We start from the raw sequence: 20,003 nt of genomic DNA, 5'->3' as shown, positions 1-20,003 counted from the left end.
AAGGAAGTGACCAAAGTGGCTTCTCGCTTTACTGACATATAAATGACAAATAAAAATGATAGATATTTAAGGTGTACAACATGTTTTGATATGCATATATTTTGTTAAATGATTATTGCAATCAAGCTAATTAACATATCATCTCACTTAATTTTTTGGTGATGAAAATACTTCTCTTTTAGTAAATTAGTAAATTCAGTAAATACTTCTCTTTCAGTAAATTTCAAGTGTACACCACACAGTTATTAAATACCGTCACCACCTTGTTAAGTCTCCAGAACCACAGTGTTTCTTGACATTTCTGCGATTGCCAATAACACTAAATCAAGTCCATGAAAGGTTATCGACAATAGCTTTCATCACAATCAATGAGAAAAGTTCTCTGTTTAAAATAACATCACATAGAAATACTCATAAATGTCTTCAGAGCAATGTAAATAAACGATTTTTTATTTCTGAATAAAATAAAAGGTATGTTAACAAGATGATCTGTTTTATTATATCATGTTCGTATATGTAGGAAAGAAAAGAACCAGCCTAGCAAGATATTCCAGATTTAAACTAAGACTACATTTACATCTAGGAAAAAAACAAACAAACAAAATATATATATATACACACACACATACTCATGTACAAATATACATCTGTAATACATATACTTTAAAATATATTGAATACTGCATTAAATGGAGATAATTTTATAATAAATACAAATAACTGACATTGTAACATAAAATGTATATGCCTAGATAATGTCTAGATGTCAAGATAAGAAGCATATGTATTATTTTAATTGCATGAAAACATGTTTATTAATGCATATATACACTTCATATTCAAATTACTATATGCACATCTTTCTCTACCTGTGCCTTACATCACAGTATATTTATGTAAATAAGTAAGTGTACATGGCAAAACAAAAATATTGCCCTATTTTACAATTTCTCTTGTTTAGTAGTTTAAGCAGCACACTGAATTATAATTAAAAATATCAGTAAAGTGACATTTTGAAGAAAAAATGGCAATGAATGAAAGAAGCTGGACATACTATAAGCCAAATACTAGTAAGCATATAGAGGGCAAGGACGTTGTGCCATGTGTCATTCAGTAACTGCCATGTGTGTGAGACTTTAAAAAATCCTCCTGCCCTTACAACATAGCTTTCCCACCAACGTTCTTGATGGTGATAATGATCTTATTTTCTAATACATGTAAGTTAATATTCCCCACAGAACAACATATTTAAAAGAATGGCAAAGGGAGAAAAAATGTTATATATGCACACACATAGAGTTAGATAATCACATTTGCATATATTCTATTATTTTAATGCATCCACATATAAATCCACCAGTTATTATATTCCATTAAAAATACTTTGAATTCCAAAAAAGCTTTAAAATATATGATTCTAAAATGGATAGAAGGCCAGGTATGGTGGCTCATACCTGTAATCCCAGCACTTTGGGAGGCCAAGGCATGATGATTCCTTGCCTTGGAGTTCAAGACCAGCCTGGGAAACGTAGCATGACCCTGTCTTTATAAAAAATTTAATTTAATTTAATTTAATTTAAAAATAGAAACTAAAATAAAAAAACAAAATTGATAGACTTTTTTTTTTTTTTTGAGATGGGGCTCTTGCTCTATTACCCAGGCTGGAGTGCAGTGGTACAATCTCAGCTCACTGCAACCTCTGCCGGCTGCGTTCAAGCAATTCTCCTGCCTCAGTCTTCTGAGTAGCTGGGATTACAGGTGCATACCACCATGCCCAGCTTAGTTTTGTATTTTTAGTAGAGACAGGGTTTCACTATGTTGGTCAGGCTGGTCTCAAACTCCTGACCTCATGATCTACCTACCTCAGCTTCCCAAAGTGCTGGATTACAGGCATGAGACTGTTCTAAACATATGCTGCTAGAAGGAAACATATGTTGCCACTATTTTATACTATGACATATCATGACTACATGCAATGTATTAAGCTACAGAAGAGTATGGTATAGAAGAATAGAAAGCATTTATCCTCTATGTTTACCTTTTCTGAACAAATCTAAGGCTTATTTCAGAGAAAAGTACCTGAACCAAATAATGTAAATAATAAGATCCTAGACTTTGCTGTTTATCTAATGCATGCCTAGATGTTTACCTTAATTTTATCATAAATAATGTCACATAAAAAGCACGTATCTTTCAACGGCCTACTGTTCTCACTTGCATCTTTGGAATGGGGGATATTATAATTTAAATGTTATTAGTTCTTATGTGTTAAGCTTTTCTGCAATGTTTGGAAGGTAAAAATCCAAACAGACTGAGCATTTTCTATGTCCATTTTCTTGTTCCATTTTATTTTTCCCCCTTGTGGGCTAAAATGAAAATTTTGTAATTAATATTCTTTGTATTGCCTCTTTAATACCATTCTTTTTAGAAATACCTGGTTATTTAATAAAGTCATTTGTTTAAGCAGATTCTTTAAGCAAACAGATTGCTCCTTGGGAATAGACATCTTCAGAAGTACTTTAACACTTTCACAAGGTTAGTCATTAATACTTTATAGAAGTCAGTTAATAAAAAGGAAAGAATATAACTCTTTCCTATACTAACTCTTTCATAAATTGAGAATAAAGATTTGTACTTAGAATATACATTAACTAGTGGACTCTAGAGTTGGATTAGTCAACTATTATAGCAATGAGGACATCATAAAATTACCTGTAGAGCAATTTAAGGGATAGCAATCACTCATGGAGTGCCTTCCTGCAAGGCAGGCATCAGGACAGCTATTCCTAATTTATTACCTAACTTAATCATCTCAACTTCCCAAGATACATATGCATCTCTACTTTCCCATTGAAAATAACAGAAATACTGAAATTAAATAAATAACATTTTCAATGTCAAAACCCAGAAACTTTGGATGGTAGGACCAAAATTAACTTCTGAGCCCATTCCCATTCCCTTCTAATACATTACCTTACCTCAAGTGGGAGGAATTAAACAAACCAAAATATAAATGCTTTTGTTGTTGTTGCTATTCTACTTAACCTGATAAAGAAATAAAGGTTTAATCATGTGCATATGCATTATTCCTTTCCCTTAAAATTTGGATACTGCAGAAAGAACAATTAATGTTTGTGTATAAAACTTATTTACTTTCTTTAAAGGGTTTATACATTCTTATCATTATTCTTTCACCATTACAGTACATTCATCATTTTTTCTTATTTAATCTGTTTCTGTGCAAAATAATGATCACAGAAAGTTACAAGATGAGTCAGATGGACCACAGTAATAATAATTATTATTAAAATAAACATTTGAATGGGGTGAAACAGAACGGTGGCAAGAAAAGTCATGTCCATCTGTAAAGTAGCAAAATAAACAAGCAGTAGAACCATGGCCATCAATGATTGGATGAAATGAATGAAACTTTTTGAAATTTTAAGTTGACTAAATGTACTTTTCTCCAAAACAAAGTTTTGCTTTTGGAGATATCTGGATACATTCATTAAGCCTTATCTGTTTAACTTTAGGTTCTTCTTTATTATAAACATTCTAGCATGTTCTCCAAATCTTCCCAGCCCACTTCCTTATTGCAGGTTCCCAGTAGCTTTATGATCAGGCATCTACCCAGGCATGTACATGGCTCAGTGACACCAAGCAATACCACATTTGATTTTATTGAACATGAGACAGACACAGAATATGGATGGAAGGCAGCATTTCTCCAAGGAATAGAGAAAATGAGATTAAGCTCTCATGGGTTACTCAAGTTCATGTTTTTGTGCTATTCTTTTTATGTAGCATGTTAAAAAACCCAACAAATTATTTAAAGTAAGATACATTGTATATTATAAGAGAAACCCTTCTTAATAAAGGGGTGATTTAATGCTTCTCAAATCAAATGGTCTTGATACCCATGAAATGCTTATCAATATTGATTAATAAACTGCAATTAATATAAAAATTCAGAAACAAAAAAACTGTATGTTTACATTTGAAAGAAGATCAAACTGAAAAAAAAGTAGTCTGTTTGGAAAGAAACATTTTAAGAATATCAATAAATTAAATATTCAATTACCTAAGTTAAAGAGCCATTATAATCATGTACTATTTTAGAATAAAATATAACATTTTGTTTTCTTAAATAGATAAATATGCTGGAGGACTAGGTTCTACAGTCCTTAGTTTTCCTATTACTATTTTGAACACTGGTTACAAGAGTGATGCAAGAAGATAAACAATTTATCAAGATATGAATTATAAAAATTTTCCCTCTAGGAAATTTATTTCTCTAATGATTTTACCTCATTGAGATATGAATTTATCAATTCCCATTATTTGTTTGAAACATATTTTAAATACTAAATTTAAAGCTATACTTCTAAGCTCTACTATATTCTTTAAAAAATATATTTGGGGTTTTAAATTATACTTTAATTTTTTGGTCAATTATTTTGATGAAGGTGTCACTCTTGAATATCACAAAACTATTTTTATTTGTTTTGGGTATATATCCAGATCTTTTCAAGGTTAAAATTACCCCCTACTCAGGCTGTGGCAGCAAAATTTTGAGATAGACCCCAATATTCTTTTTTGAATAATTCAAATATGCAAATCTTGAAATATTCAAATAATAGAATATTTGTGAAATTAAGACACCAGATATGTTTGCTTTCTGTTCATCAAAAATTATCCTGAGTGAGCCTGGCCTAATCTGAAGGAGGAGATTTACAGCATGAGAGAGATTCTGCTGCTGGCACTGAAGAAGGCTGCCATATTGTGGGTGGGGCTTATGGAGAGAGCACAGGCCAAGAACCTGAGTCTCTAGGAGCTAAGAGCATTCCCAGCTACCAAGAAAACAGGGACTTCAGTCATATAGTAGCCAATGCATTCTGCCAACAGTTTGAGACATCTCAGAAGTGGATTCTTCCTTAATAGAGCCTCCAGATGAGGATATATCCAGCTGAGACCTGCTTCTGCCTTATGAGACACTGAGCAGGCCTATCCAAAACAAGCAAGGCTCCTGACCTATGGAAACTGTGAGATGATAAACCTGTGTTAAGCTGCTACATTTCTTATAATTTGTTCTGCAGCAATATACTGCAGAAGAATATACTGTTCCTTCCCCTACAATGACATAAAATAGAAGATAGCACAATTAGGTACATTTAGGCCATTATTCAAAATCTGTCTGAAAAAAAGTTGGAGAATTGATAATATTTTACACACACTAAGTTAGGACAATGAGAAATTAATGAGTTATTATTCTATTTTCAAAATCCAGTAGAGCTATATAGCATTTACAAATTTTTATTCACACTATAATCTACATTTGGACATTTTTTCCTTTCCCTTTCTCAATTGTTTTTCTTGTTTTTCAAAGAGAGATTGTAATGTTTTTAGTTATTCCTGTCTAAAATTTTCAGAATTGCATTTACAATCATATCAGACTCTTGTAAATAAGGTTGTATTATTGACATTATTGTTTATTACTACATCTTTTGTCACTATTTTGTTAGTTGCCACTAATCCCCCAAAATATATCCTTTGGTTTTCCCATTGTTATATATTATTTTCCAATGGCTCCCTACTTAAATGGATTTTTAATTGGGAATACTGGAATACTCTAGAGTTAGCAGTTACATAAATACTGAAGATTGTTCTGAGAGTGATTTACCCCAATTTTCTAAAATAATTATACTTTAAACTTATTTATATAATCATTTGAGAAACATTATAAACAGGAATTAGAAAATTGTATATGGTAATTCTGTCTAAAAATAACATTGCAGCACAAAATTTTGAAAGGAATAGTATGCGTATATTTGAGATTCTATTATACAGTCTTTCTCTCTGTCTCTCTCACATCTTTCTTACATTCCTATTTTAAGCACCTAGCAACGACTTTTCTGGAGCCTCAGGTAAATGGTTCCCTCATCTAACTTCAACTTTTATAAGCAAATAATGAGTGTTTTCACTTCTCTATTTAATTAAGAAGATCATGATTTGATTTATATTTACCTTCCATCGTATGTCATGGGATTGAGCTACTTTTAAATATAAATAATTCATGGTGCATTTTTATTTTTATATAGTTTTTATTTTAATTTTATTGTTGTGTCATTGAGTGACCTTTTTTTGTTTCAGAGAAAAAGCTAAGTTGTATCAATAATTGAGTTCCCTGGATAATCAAATGATGTCATATTTGATATTACTTTGAAAAAACAACTTAAAGCCATGTGATAAAAATTACCTTATTAAATCCTATGACAACCCTATGAGATGTGTGTAAAAACCTGGCCACAGGTAACAAAGCTATTAAGTGAAAGGCTGGAAATGATCTGGGAAGTCTGCCCTCAGTGTGTGGTGCTCTATGACATGCTGCACTGAAGCTGTGGCTCATAGACCTTTAGGGGTAGGCTAAGACTTTGAACCCTATTCTCCATGGAGTGGGGCCTCAGTAAAGTATTATTTACTGTGTCCCCACCAAATCTCACCTTGAATTTTAATATTCCCCACATGTCAAGGGTGGGGCCTGGTGGCGATAACTGAATCATGGGGGCAGTTTCCCCCATACTGTTCTCATGGTAGTGAATAAGTCTCTCAAGATCTGACCGTTTTATAAACAGAACTTCCCCTGCACAAGCTCTCTTGCCTGCCATCATATAAGATGTGACTTTGCTCCTTATTCACCTTCCGCCATGATTGTGAGGCCTCCCCAGCCATGTGGAACTGTGAGTGAATTAAACCTCTTCCCTTTATCAATTACCCAGTCTCGGGTAATGATGCATTTGCATATAGGAGCACGCATTTGCAGGGACCACGATCCTCTGATACCTGGTAAGTGGAAATGATGCTAGAATGTGTCTATAGAGTGTATTGCGATCACCCAAACTTTCTATTTCTAGTTTGTCCAGATTTAGATAAAAAAAAAAAAGAAAGAAAAGAAAGAAAGCGTCACACCACAGAAAATATTTAATAAATCAAAAAATAGGAAAGAAGAATCCCCATGGGAAACTGGTCCCAAAGTTTTCAAGGGCTCATTGAAGAAATTTTAGTTTACTAATTTTTTTTTTATCCTTTTAGTGGTCAAAAGATCTGAACAACTCCTTGTTTTCAGTTTTGAAACAGTCACATCTCTCTCTACCCACAAAGTAACCATGTAGTGCAGATCCATAAAAAACAGGGAGGAAGGCGCACCAGGGAGAGGCCTGTCCCTCTGGAAGGGGCTCCACCTCTACATCTGCAGAAAGAGAAGGAACCAAACAGGGCTCCAGCACTTCTCTCCTGCAAACAAGCTCCTTTTAAATGTGAAACCCAGTCACCCAGCAGTTCCTTACATAGGTACATCTCTGAATACCAGGCCAGTTCTGAGAGGAAACAAAACCACAAGTTGAGAGAAAAGGACTATCATGGGCATCTGGTCACTTTCTACGTGATCCATCATACTTCCAGGAATTGGGAGCTACTGGTCTTGGAGTGGAATAGCTTAGACCACATCCACCGGAAGTCACCCTTTAAATAGGCCATCATGAGGAGTGGCAATAAGGTAAATGGCACCAAACAGAGAAGGGCAGGCTGGGCGGCCTGGTGAATGTGAGAGGCCACAGTAGCCGTGAGCAGATCTACAAAGTATCCCATGAGGGTGCAGTGAAAGTAGAAGACCTTCTGCATGCGCCCAGAGATGTTGGCAGGTCCAGGGCCACCACAGGAGTCCCCACGGGCTTGATTTTGTAATTGTCATAGTGAAGGTCAAAGCATAGCAGATGACCAGGCATAACAATGTCTCCAATGCCCAACATGAGGAAGTGGCTCCCAGTGGAATGTGGGAAGACCAGTTTTCCAGGCAGAGACAGGCGAGGAACATCACGCCCAACACCGGGCCCCAGGTTGAGCTTCTGGGATAGAACGTAAAGGGGATTTTCAGCCAGCTGCCATTCACCATGACACTGCTATTAAAGATGTAGGCTGAGAAAACTACCTAAAAGACATCATAGATTAAAAGCCCTGAGAGAAGCAGGCAGGGGACTTTGAGGCCCAACAGGCAGACAAAGAAAATTACAGTGAGATGGAGACCCACAGCCAATGCATCCATGAGAAGTCAATGGCCAGTGAGAACCCAGGTGAGGATGAGCACGACAGACAGAGATAATAACAACAACTCAGCAGCAGTGAAACATCCAGGGAAACCCAGGGAAATCTTGTTCTGAGGTGAATAGAGTCTCGTTAAATACTGGCACATCAGGAGAAGAAGAAAAGCAAAAGTTATCATTGTAAGAACTGCTGTACATATTGTGAAAACTACTTGAGCTCAGTCAAAGAAGCAAAACAACAATAAAAGAGAGACAGATGCTCCAATTGGAAGGAATGGAGCCTGGGTAGATTCAATTATTTGATGCTATTATTGGTGCTGTTGCCATTGAAAGACCCAGAAGAACTATTATTGTCTTTCTGTGTACTCTCTTGTCTTTCTGTCTTTTCTACACACCAGTCTGTTGAGAATCGGAGGTTGAAATCTGCAACATAGAGATATATAACCTTTTTCAAGGGTATTTAATCTGAAATCTGTACAAATTGTTATTTTAGTATTAAACCAAAGCTCATATATTTTCTGGATGAATTTGATAAACATATATCTAAAGCAAAATCATTACTTGGTAATAAAGTTAACTACATATATTTCTAATCATTAAGAACAGTAAATAAATACAAATTTAATTAATCTTCAAATGACATATTTAAGAAATAAAACTTCCAGTTTAGGATGCCAGACTGACCACATATGAGCATCTCTTCTTGCCTCCAAGATACCATGAAATTACGTGAAATTATGAGGTATGCTGATTGTAAACTCATAATGATACATAGACATGGAAGACCATCAGGCTATAAGATAGTTTTACACACATCTGTAATTCAAAAAACAAATGGAGGAGGACAATGGATGAAACAAGTTGGAGGAAGTGTACCCCAGAGAATTCACAGAACTGCAACTCAGAGACTGAGAAGCCAGAAAATACATGGCTCCAAGTGGATGTGTTCAGGAAGAAATAATCGAAAACTCACCCAACAGATAGCACATCGCATACCTTCACAAAAGCTGAGTGCCCGGGGACATACCACCCTGGGCAAGAATTGGAGAATTATTCTTTCAAGAAATAATACTCAGGAAGAAAGATGAAACTCTTTTTTAAATAAATGAAGGCTAGTATTTAGACATTTCTCCAGATCTTCACCGTTTAAAGCTCATGAGTCACTAAGTTTGACTTCTGTACTTACCTCAGCAATCGCCTTTGCATTGCCTTGTTCTTAAATATGAATGAGCAAAGAAGACTCTCTGGCCCTTTGAGGAAACACTGCGACATGAAAGGAACCTACCTCTCTGAAGAAAGGAGATTAAAACTCAAAGGAAACACTAACAATTTTTTAGAAGAAGCAGTTTCTTAAAAATGAAACAAAAAAACCTCTAAGTATAATAGTACCTCCCAGGGACTTTAGGATGTATTACATCACGAGACAATAGGCTGTGGAAAGGAGCTCTTGGATATTAAAAATAAAATTGCCATAATAAATTAAGAAGAACTGAAAATATGGTTGCTAAATAAATAAATTTAAGAGTTGGAGAGATGAAATTGTGACAATATCCTGGAAATATAAAACTAAAGATATAAAGAGATCTAGGATACCCCGATTCATGAAGATCCATTGGCGAGTTCAGTTGCCAGAACCAGGTTGGGAGCAGCTGCAAAACATTTGTAGTGAATAAAGGGAAATTAGTTTATCAGTGTAGTTACCTCTGGGTGATTTAATTTCTCAACTTTTCTGTGTCCTCCAGAATGTTTAACAGGGAGGAACCCTATCTTCTGGGAGCTGCAAAATATGCTTGCACCAAAAAGTAAGCCAAGGAAACAGGGAACGAAGTAAAAAACCAAGCACGTTTCCTGTGCCTGTGAGATGCCTGGATTCTTCAAGATGGCGAGACCCAAGGAAAGAAAGGTCAAGTTGTCGGCAAGTTACCTCAGGTAGTTGGAGGAGGTTATGTGCAAGGGCATTTCTTCTTCGTGTCCACTGCCACAGCATCCATCCTCCCTGATTTTAGAAAAATCTTACAAAAAATGTGCTAAGAGTTTAAGAAGACTAATTTCAACAAGAAGTATGAGTGGGAATTGAGCTTAAATAGTGTAGTATCTATATATCCATGAAGTGCTAATGGATGTAAGTTGGAAAATGTGGTAATATGCTCATTTGCATAACTTAATGGTATAGATATATACATATGATTAAAGATAACTTTCTAGTTTCAATGAAATTTCATGAGGACACTGACTTAATGCATAGAAAATCTGACAAAGCAGGTACTGAAAACACATATGTCATAAAAGTGATTATGCACTTTTCTAAAATTGTCTTACATTTCTGATAGTTGCAAATAGCCTTTGCAATTTTCTCAGTTGTAGCATTGCACAATATTTAGTTATTGTGCAACATGGTTCAGAAACAATCAGATATTATGGAATCTTGAGTACCCAATTATAAGTCAGATAATACTGTGCACATTACTTAAATCCTCCAAACATGTTTTCTCCTTTGTAAAATGTTAATACTTTTTGTATGTTTATTAAATATTAATTACTGTCTATATTGAAGTGCCAGAAGTATATTATGTGTCCATCATTATTATTATACTAGGTAATTATTTGATGATGACATTAGATTTTAGGAGTTAATCTATTATTGTTTAATGCTAGATAATCAAATATTCAAAAAAAAAAACAAGCAGAAAGCAGGGATGTCTTTGGGCTGTTCAAAGAATGACAATATGTTAGATCACATGAGAAAAGGATAAAATTCATAGTTTTTGAAATTAGAGAAGTAGCCAAGAGCCAAATCATATGTTAGAGGAAAAGATGAGGATTTTGAATTAATTCTTCATGAGACGGGAAACAACAAGGCAATTTTGAATGCAGAAATGATATGATCTAACCCATATTTTAACAGGACTTTTCTGGCTACTTTATGGTAATAAAATCCTGAGGCTGGCCCGTTAGGGAACTACTAAAATCGTCCAAATAAGAAATGATAGAGTGTTGGATTAAAAGGTAAGTGAATATGCTGAATGCTGGTCAGATTGTATGCACATTTTTGAAAGTAGAGCTGACAAAATTTGCTTATATGTTGGATTAAGGAAGCAAGACAAACAGCAGAAGCAAAGATCACACTAAGATTACAGTCATATACTATTAAAACATTGGATTATTGATATAGTTTGGTGTGTCCCCACCAAAATCTCATCTTGAATTGTAGTTCCCATAATCCCCATGTGTGATGGAAGGGACCCAGTTGTAGGTAATTGAATCATAAGGAGTGGTTATGCTGCTGTTCTCATAATAGTGAGTGACTCTCATGAGATCTGACAGTTTTATAAAGGGCAGTTCCCTGGCACATTCTCTCTTGCCTGCTGCCACGTAAGCCATGCCCCTGCTCCTCCTTCACCTTCCTCCATGATTGTGAGGCCTCCCCAGGCATGTGGTACTGCGAGTCCATTAAGCCACTTTTTCTTTATAATCTAGTTTCAGTTATTTCTTCATAGCAGTATTAAAATGGGCTAATACAATTACCATTAACAGAGGTGAGGAAATCTGAGGACTACATTTTGAAGTGGAAAATCAAGGGTTCATTTTTAGATATGTGTTTGTGAAAGATGCTTATAGATGGATTAAGAAACACGCATACACGGCTGGGCACAGTGGCTCACGCCTGTAATCCCAGCACTTTGGGAGGCCGAGATGGGCAGATCACGAGGTCAGGAGATCGAGATCATCCTGGCTAACACGGTGAAACCCTGTCTCTACTAAAAATACAAAAAATTATCCAGGCGTGGTGGCAGGCGCCTGTAGTCCCAGCTACTCAGGAGGCTGAGGCAGGAGAATGGCATGAACCCGGGAGGCGGAGCTTGCAGTGAGCCGAGATCGCGCCACTGCACTCCAGCCTGCGGGACAGGGCGAGACTCCATCTCAAAAAAAAAAAAAAAACAGAAACACACATACACACACACACACCAATCATCACTAACCCTTGCAAGACGTTTACTGTATTTCCCATCACTTGCTAAATCCAAATTGACCAACAATAGCTGTTAAATGATGCCCCAAAACTTGCTACCCCTGAATACTACAACCTGATTGATAAATCCAGGTTTTCATACCTTCCAAGGATTCAGAGAACAGCTCTCAGAGAAAAACTGTCCTTTCCCAATCCATGCTGTCAGCTCTGAAAGCCATTCACCTTGAGCTGTTGCCATGCTGCAGTGGGTTTATTTAATTTGAGGTAACGGCATTCACTATTGCTTCTCCTTTGAGAAGAACTGGACCAGGACAAGATTCCCATTACCTGGACCGGATACTTTAGTGAAGAAGCACAATGGCACTGAAGCAACATTGCTCTCTCCCCCCACTGGGGCCGGTGTGGCTAGACACCAGATGAGCTCTGATTCTGCATGGAAATCTTTCGTTTTGTGTTGAGTGACACTCACATTTTACATTGTTACTATTGTCACTGATAGGGGCTTTTATGTGTGAGATAAAGATGTATTGTTTGTTTGTAACAGAGGGGCGGTAGCACGTGTTTGCTTCTCACCACTAGAATTGTTGTAGACAATGAAGCCAGTGGCCCTCTGACTGCTTATTAATATTTACGTTGATGTGAACAACACCAAACATAGAATATATGAATCTCACCAAGGAGAATTTATAATTCCAATGATCAATTTGAAGAATTTTTGACATAAAGAAAATTGTTTTCAGAGGCATAAAAGGGAGAAGCCTTCATGAAATTTTCTTTCTTGTCTAAAAGAGATTATTTAAGTGAGGTCATCTTATTTTAACCAACTGTAATAAATCTCATGTTTGTGTCCACGTGTGTGTGTTTGTGTGAGTGTGTATGTCTGTGTCAAAATGGGTTTCCTGCCTCTAACCTTTCGTCCTTGAAGAGGAAAGATAATTACATTTTACTGATGAAAACTTAATATTTGTATGAAGCTAGCTCCCACTTTCTTCTCCTGTTACTTTTTTCCTTTTTTCTTCTCCCACTCTTTTCTTCTCTCTGGGGGAATTTTGGAGACTCAGTGATCAAAGTTTTGTTTTTTGTCTTTATGTATGTATCCTAATAATATCTAGCTCAGACAAAGTTTGAAAAAAGAGCTAAAAATTATTAAACTGCATTTGTTTTGCTTAAAAACATACGGGCCATGTCAAAAAAGGCAACAGTAAGAACAACAACAAAATATAATCTAATTACAGACTTTCTTGCTATTTATAAGATCTGTAGTTGCAATAGAAAGGATGGAACTGATGATTTTGAAAGTCTTTGAAATTTTTTGTTTGTTTGTTTGTTTTTGCTTTTTTGAGATGGAGTTTCACACTGTCGGCTGGGCTGGAGTGCAGTGGTGCAATCTTGGCTCACTGCAACTTCCGCCTCCTGGGTTCAAGAGATTCTCCTGCCTCAGCCTCCCAAGTAGCTGGGATTACAGGCACCCACAACCATGCCTGGATAATTTTTTGTATTTTTAGTAGAGGCGGTGTTTCGCTATGTTGGCCAGGCTGGTCTCGAACTCCTGACCTCATGATCTGCCCACCTCAGCTTCCCAAAGTGATGGGATTACAGGCATGAGCCACCACTCCCAGCCATCTTTAACATTTTTAATGAATTCAGAGGTTTATAAATTATATTCGAGAATTACGTAGGTTCATAATAGTCCTGAACAAATACATGAATCCTTTGACAAATTAGAATTAGTATATAATAAGGGTATTCTCTAGAATATTTTTTATCTCCTTCCACATTTTATTATATAAAATTAATGTCAACACTAAGTCTAATTTTATTCAATACCAAGGTCAAGCTTTTCATGCTTTAAATTTTCTAAATACTCTACATTGGTTTTGAAACTCAAGAAAGTCACAGATATTTTAGGTTTTACATATTATGAAGTTTGGCAGTCCCCGAGACAGCCCTAACTTTTGATACTAGCTGTAAGTTTGGATTCCTAAGACCACCCTCAGATTCAAATAATTCACTGGAAGAACTCACAGAATTCAGAAAAGGCATTATATTTAGCGTTATTTTTTTTTCTTTGTGGCAAAAGGATCAGATTAAATTCAACCAAGAGGCAAATCGAGTGGGTCCAGGAGTCACCAGATATGCATTTCCAGTTGTCCTCACAGTGGACTCATGTGGATCGTTCCTACTTCTCCCAGATATCTTTGAATATCTTTGAAATTCCAATGAATAACAAAATAATTTGCTCCCTTACCTTCAAAATAGAAGGATAATAAAATGCTTTGGCATTCTCCATTCTTCAATTTTTAATAAATGTAACTATAACGGGAACTTGTTGTTTATATAATTTAACATGCAGTGGGAAAAAGAATCTCAGTTAAGAGAAGCTCAGTTTTCATAGTTTCACTATATGCACATAAAATGTATCTGTATAAATCACTTCAATATTTATCTCTCAAGTTAAAGAAACATATTCATGTTCAAGCATCAAAACTGGTGAATGATTCTCCCTATTAACATTTATTGTGCGATGTTAATGCACATCTCAGTCAGGGACAATCAGTGGCAAATACAGTGGCTTTGTGATGTAAATGGAAAGTCCAGGCAGCTTTGTCCCCATGTCTGTTCTTACCCTTTACAACAGGGGTACCCAATCCCCAAGCCACAGACCAGTACTAGTCCATGGCCTGTTAGGGACTAAGTCACACAGCAGGAGGTGAGTGCCAGGTGAGTGATCAGTGGCAGCATTAGATTCTCATAGTAGTGCAAACCCTATTGTGAACTGCGCTTGCGAGGGATCTAGGTTGCATGTTCCTTATGAGAATCTAATGCCTGATGATCTGTCAGTGTCTCCCATCACCCCCAGATGGGAGCATCTCGTTGCAGGAAAACAAGTTCAGGGCTCCCACTGATCCTACCTTATGACGAGTATGTAATAATAATAGAAATCAAGTGCATAATAAATCTAATAATGCACTTGAATCATCTTGAAACCATCCCCCCAACCCCGACCCTGTCCATGGAAAAATGATCTTCCACAAAACCAGTGCCTGGTGCCAAAAAGGTTGGGGATTGGTGCTTTACAAACTGTTATTCCCAGGTAATCATGAACACTGTGCTGCTATTTCCAGAATAATCACCAACTGTAACTTAATTCTCCAGGCTATCTTGTAAGAGAGGATTTCACTCTTTCACCTTGATAATGCTGGATAACATAGATTATTGCCTAGAAGGTTAAGAGAAAAATTGGCTGTAAGCTTAAAACACTGGCCGTTTTACTCTACATTGTTGAGGATGTTTCTGGCATGTGTTTTTCCTGCCAAATGAATGACACTAGCAAAGCTGTAAAGGTGAAGCATTAACAGGAATAACGGCTTCAATGAAGGCTTTGAACATTTGAAGATGCATTTTATACATGGTCACATTCCAGTGAACATAAATATCTTCCAACTATTGTCTGTTTTCTGGATGGCAGCTTTTCCCTGTCAAAAAACAACCACCTTGCCACTAGCTTAATTTTTTTTCTAGACTATATATTCTTAACTTGGGACACACCAACTTACTTATCCAGTTACAGAGGTACCAGCTTTATAGGGACTATAACCAAGGAGTTTGCAAAAGACAGTTCATCTTCCAGAACTCAACTGTTCTTATCATCTTAAGTCATCAATGGAAATTAAAAGAATAAATATTACCCCAAAATTAAAGTTTGCAAAATTGACAATTGCTGTGGAGATTTTATGCTGTATATCCAAGTATATAATCAACAAAGCCAGTTGCACTCGGCTTTTTCCAAAGACAAATAATAGAATCCTGCATGATCTGCCAAGATTACTGGTTTGCTAAAAATGACATCAACCTCGGAATGCTCTTGGGCCACAGAAAGAGACTTGACCAGGCACTATCAATCATAAATACTACAGTAAAACTTCACAGAATGGAACTTTGGAGTCACATCTCTCAGTTAAAAGTCATTATGCATCTCCAGCATCTCCATACCAATGGGAGCTATCACACAGAATCTCTCAGGATTCTTCAGAAGCAGGCACATCACAAAGGGGATTGTTTTTCAAAGAACCTTGATGAAGCAACAGGTGGAAAACCTCTACCGAAGATTTCTTGTTTTGTTAGAGCAGGTAGCTCGGCAGACACGGACAGGAGAGGCCCCGCCCTGCAGGAATGCCAGGCAGCCATCAGGTGATGCTCAGGTGGTTGTTAAACTGTCTCTCTAAAATAATAATTGGTCACAGCCAGTGCCAGGGAAAAGTAGTCTCCCAATAAATAGAAAACACCTGAAGCTGGTGATTAGCTTTCTGGTAAGATCTCTGGAGTTGGGCAAGTGCGCTCCAGCATGTGCACTAAGAGGCAAAATGGCAGAGTTTAACTGGCATATGACCATTCTCTGGGAATGTTCAACTGGTAAGGGAAAAATGCCTCAAAGGAGCATGCACACAACTTGAGTAAACACATTCTGCATGAGGCCCCTCTCAAGTGCTGGCAGTCTGCTGCACATGCAGAGAGGCTGCCCCAAGGAAAAATCAAGGCAGAAGAAACACAAACCTCAGAACCATCCAGTGTGTAAAAATCTCAAGTCAACCATTGGCCAGGGCACTTGGATTTCTCAAGCTGCCCATGTGACCCTCTTCCAAGTGTACTTTACTTCCTTTCATTCCTGTTCTAAAGCTTTTTAATAAACGTTCACTCCTGCGCTAAAACTTGCCTCAGTCTCTCCCTCTGCCTTATGTCCCTTGGTTGAATTCTCTCCTCCAAGGAGGCAAGAATTGAGTTGCTGCAGACCCATTGAATTCACTGCTGCTAGCAGTTTGATTCCTGCATCCTTGTGACCACCAAACACTTCTTCTTCTTCTTCTTTTCCTAGCTGTCTTATTCCTGTCTTTTGAGTTTAAATTCAAGATTTTTAATTAACGAGGATTTAAAAACTTCAAGAAATGTCCTCCTTTAATACTAATGCTTTGATTTATACAAGCGACTCTGTTATTTTGAAAATACCTCACTAATCAGATACAAAATGAGACACAAAGGAAACAAACCTTGACAACCTGGCTCTTCTGCCACATTCTGGGTCGTCTGGATCAAGGAATCCAGATGGAGGGTGGGACTTGGTTTTATGATTAAAACCAGGTAAAACGGTGGGCTGGATAGACAGCCTTTCAAAGACTGTTAATGATTCTAGTTCTTGTGTTTCTAGGCTTCAGAGTTCTACATCGTATCCTACTTACAGCCCTAAATACCTGTTAACTGCCACCCCCTGGACAGATTATTACAGTGACAACAGAAATATAAGTCACATAAGGAGCTGCTGAATGCACTCAAGACTCAACAATCTCCAAAGATACTGGAAGGCACGAATGGAAATCTGGACTCTGACAACTGTCCTTAGCATGTTATCTTTTACGCCAATGCTGGCCAAAGAGAAGGACTTAAAACGTTGTACTGATCCTTACAAGAACTTAGTTTCCACTGTTTCTTTCCACTACTTTTGCTAAATTCAAATTGACCAACCAATAGCTGCTTAACTAGGACCACACCTTGCTCTTTCTGCATCTTATCCCATGAGCAACACGATTTCAGTTTCCCCATAATTTCCAAGAACTTGCCAGTGAATAATTCTCGGAATAAAACTGAACTATGACTGTGAAACTGCCTTTGCAAAAATCATAACTGAGAAAAGACAGTAAAAGAGATGTGTCCTAACTGCCTTCATCTTTCTTTTAACCTCCAAGCTGTCTTATTCATTGCTGGTGTAGGCTAAACTAATTTTGGAAGAAACTTAGTTTATGATTTAACTTTGAAACCAAGATAATAGCAGCCCTTTCCCTAAACAAACCCCCTTCCTGCCTAGAGCCTAGACTGCCTTTGCGGGATTAACAAAATAGCCACAAAATTAGAAATTATGGCTTAGGAGTCATGCAGCTGGAGGGTACAAGAATCTGAACCTCTCCAAATTGCTCCTGAGGATAACATCACTAATGTAAAATCTAAGATCAGTGCTTCAGATATTTTGCAGACCCTGTGCTTAAAGGATCAGCTGGCACTACCCAGGTCTTCATAAACTGGCTCAGTTGGACTTGTGGCCTCTGCCTAGGAACTGATTCAGCATAAGAGGACAGCTTTGACGCCCTATTATTTTATCTCTGACCTGATCAATCAGCACTGCCAACTTTCTGACCCCCTATACACCAAATTATTCTTGAAAACCTCAGTCTCCAAGTTTTGGGAGAGACTGATTTAAGTAAAACTCTGGTCCCCTGTACAGTCACCTTTGCATGAATTAAACTCTTTCTCTATTGCCATTCCCCTGTCTAGATAAATCAGCTCTGTCTAGGCAGTGGGCAAGATTAACCCACTGGGTTACATGTGGCCTTTCCCAATTCTATCTTATGAAATATTTATCTACTTGGTCCCCACAATATAGTCATCTTGAAATGTGTTTCATGTTGCAATGTTTTAATAAAGGCTTTAGCTAATATCTTTTGATTAGTTTCTCGCCTTTCACGTTCATTATGAGATAACTGTCTACTAAATATTCTAATGGCATTAATACACAAAGCATAAGATTGTTTTTCACTAACCCTCAACTAGTGAACAGTTCAAGAATTACACAGGACCAGTTATAAATCCTCCAAATTATGTATGTGCAACAAAGACAAAATATTCCAGGTAAGCACCAAGGCTAAGAGAGGCCACACTGGTTGACAACTATCATTCATACACTACCCAGATTCCCCCAACCAGAACTTAGAACCTTATTTCTCCACGTACAACAAAAATAAAGTTCTAAGTCCCCCACCAACTGACTGAACGGGCCCCTTCTCTTGGCCAAGATCATTTCAAAGAAAACTTGAAAAACTAGTTAGGCTATGATGGAAAAGGGGGTGGTCAGACATGCCTCATTATACTCTCCTCCCTTTGGAATTCAGACACAACCGATCAGCATTAGCATTAAAACAGAAATCTTCACATTGAGAGAACAGGCTTTTTACAGCAATAAGACATCACAGTCCAACCTGACTCTGGTATACCATCACATGACAGATAGAAGTCCCTGAAATTAATCAAAGTATTTTACCCTGAAATATATTTCTTTGAACAAAATTTGAAATGGCACCTGCAAACTTGTCTCTTGAGGAAAATCTTTCTTCTGTAGAAAATCCCCTTCCCCTTCCAGGTCTCTTCCCACTCCAGGAGAGATTTAACTAAAAGTCTGGCACCCTTTAGAGTATGATAAAAGACCTTTACCATCTACCATCTATTCTTCTGAAGCCTGCTACCTGGAGGCTTCATCTACATAAGAACCTTGGCCTCTAAATCCCCTCTCCCTCCCACTTAACTATAAACATTTCTTTCTGCTGACTTCAGCTCTTCAGGAAGAGCTTAACCCCTTCAACCAATTATCAGGAAATTTTTGAATCCACCTGTAACCTGGATGTCTCCCCAACCCTCTCCCCTCACCTGCCACCTTCCACTTTAAAAAGCCCTGCCTTTCCAGGCTGAATCAATGTATACCACACATTTATTGATTTATGTCTCTACCTATAACTTCTGCCCTCCTAAATATAACCCAACCACCTTGAGTACATGTTCTCAAGACTTCCTGGGGCTGCGTCATGGGTTATGGTCCTCACATTTGGCTCAGAATAAATCTCTTCAAATATTTTACAGAGTTGCCTCCTATTTGTTGACACCCATTATCCTGGAGCATTGGATCTGACCTCTTACACATCGCCCCTTTTATGGGAATTAATTGGGAAGCAGTCTCACCCAAGGTTATGATATCTCCTTGGGGTCATCATGCATCTAAAACCATGACAAATTATAAAGACTTCACACTCAGACCTGTATCTTCCAATCATTTATGACATTTATTTCTGATCTTGGCTACTATTTGTGAAATTTATAAAAATGTATGAAGGCTTTAATAG

At 37.1% G+C, this 20,003-nt stretch overlaps 1 long non-coding RNA gene and 1 pseudogene across 1 annotated transcript; one reads left to right on the top strand and one right to left on the bottom strand.

Annotated features, from left to right (window-relative positions):
• Positions 1–7,431: 7,431 nt before the first annotated feature.
• LOC100610145 (signal peptide peptidase-like 3) lies at positions 7,432–12,304 on the bottom strand (annotated as a pseudogene).
• A 3,863-nt stretch (positions 12,305–16,167) lies between these two features.
• On the top strand, positions 16,168–18,550 carry LOC107969523 (uncharacterized). The gene is made up of 2 exons (XR_001711418.4): positions 16,168–16,257; positions 17,270–18,550. It is a non-coding gene; the product is annotated as an uncharacterized LOC107969523 (long non-coding RNA).
• The last annotated feature ends 1,453 nt before the right edge of the window (positions 18,551–20,003 follow it).

Source organism: Pan troglodytes, chromosome 17 (assembly GCF_028858775.2).
Source record: "Pan troglodytes isolate AG18354 chromosome 17, NHGRI_mPanTro3-v2.0_pri, whole genome shotgun sequence".
NCBI classification, from domain to species: Eukaryota; Metazoa; Chordata; class Mammalia; order Primates; family Hominidae; genus Pan; species Pan troglodytes.
This window is presented reverse-complemented; position numbering and strand designations above follow the sequence as displayed.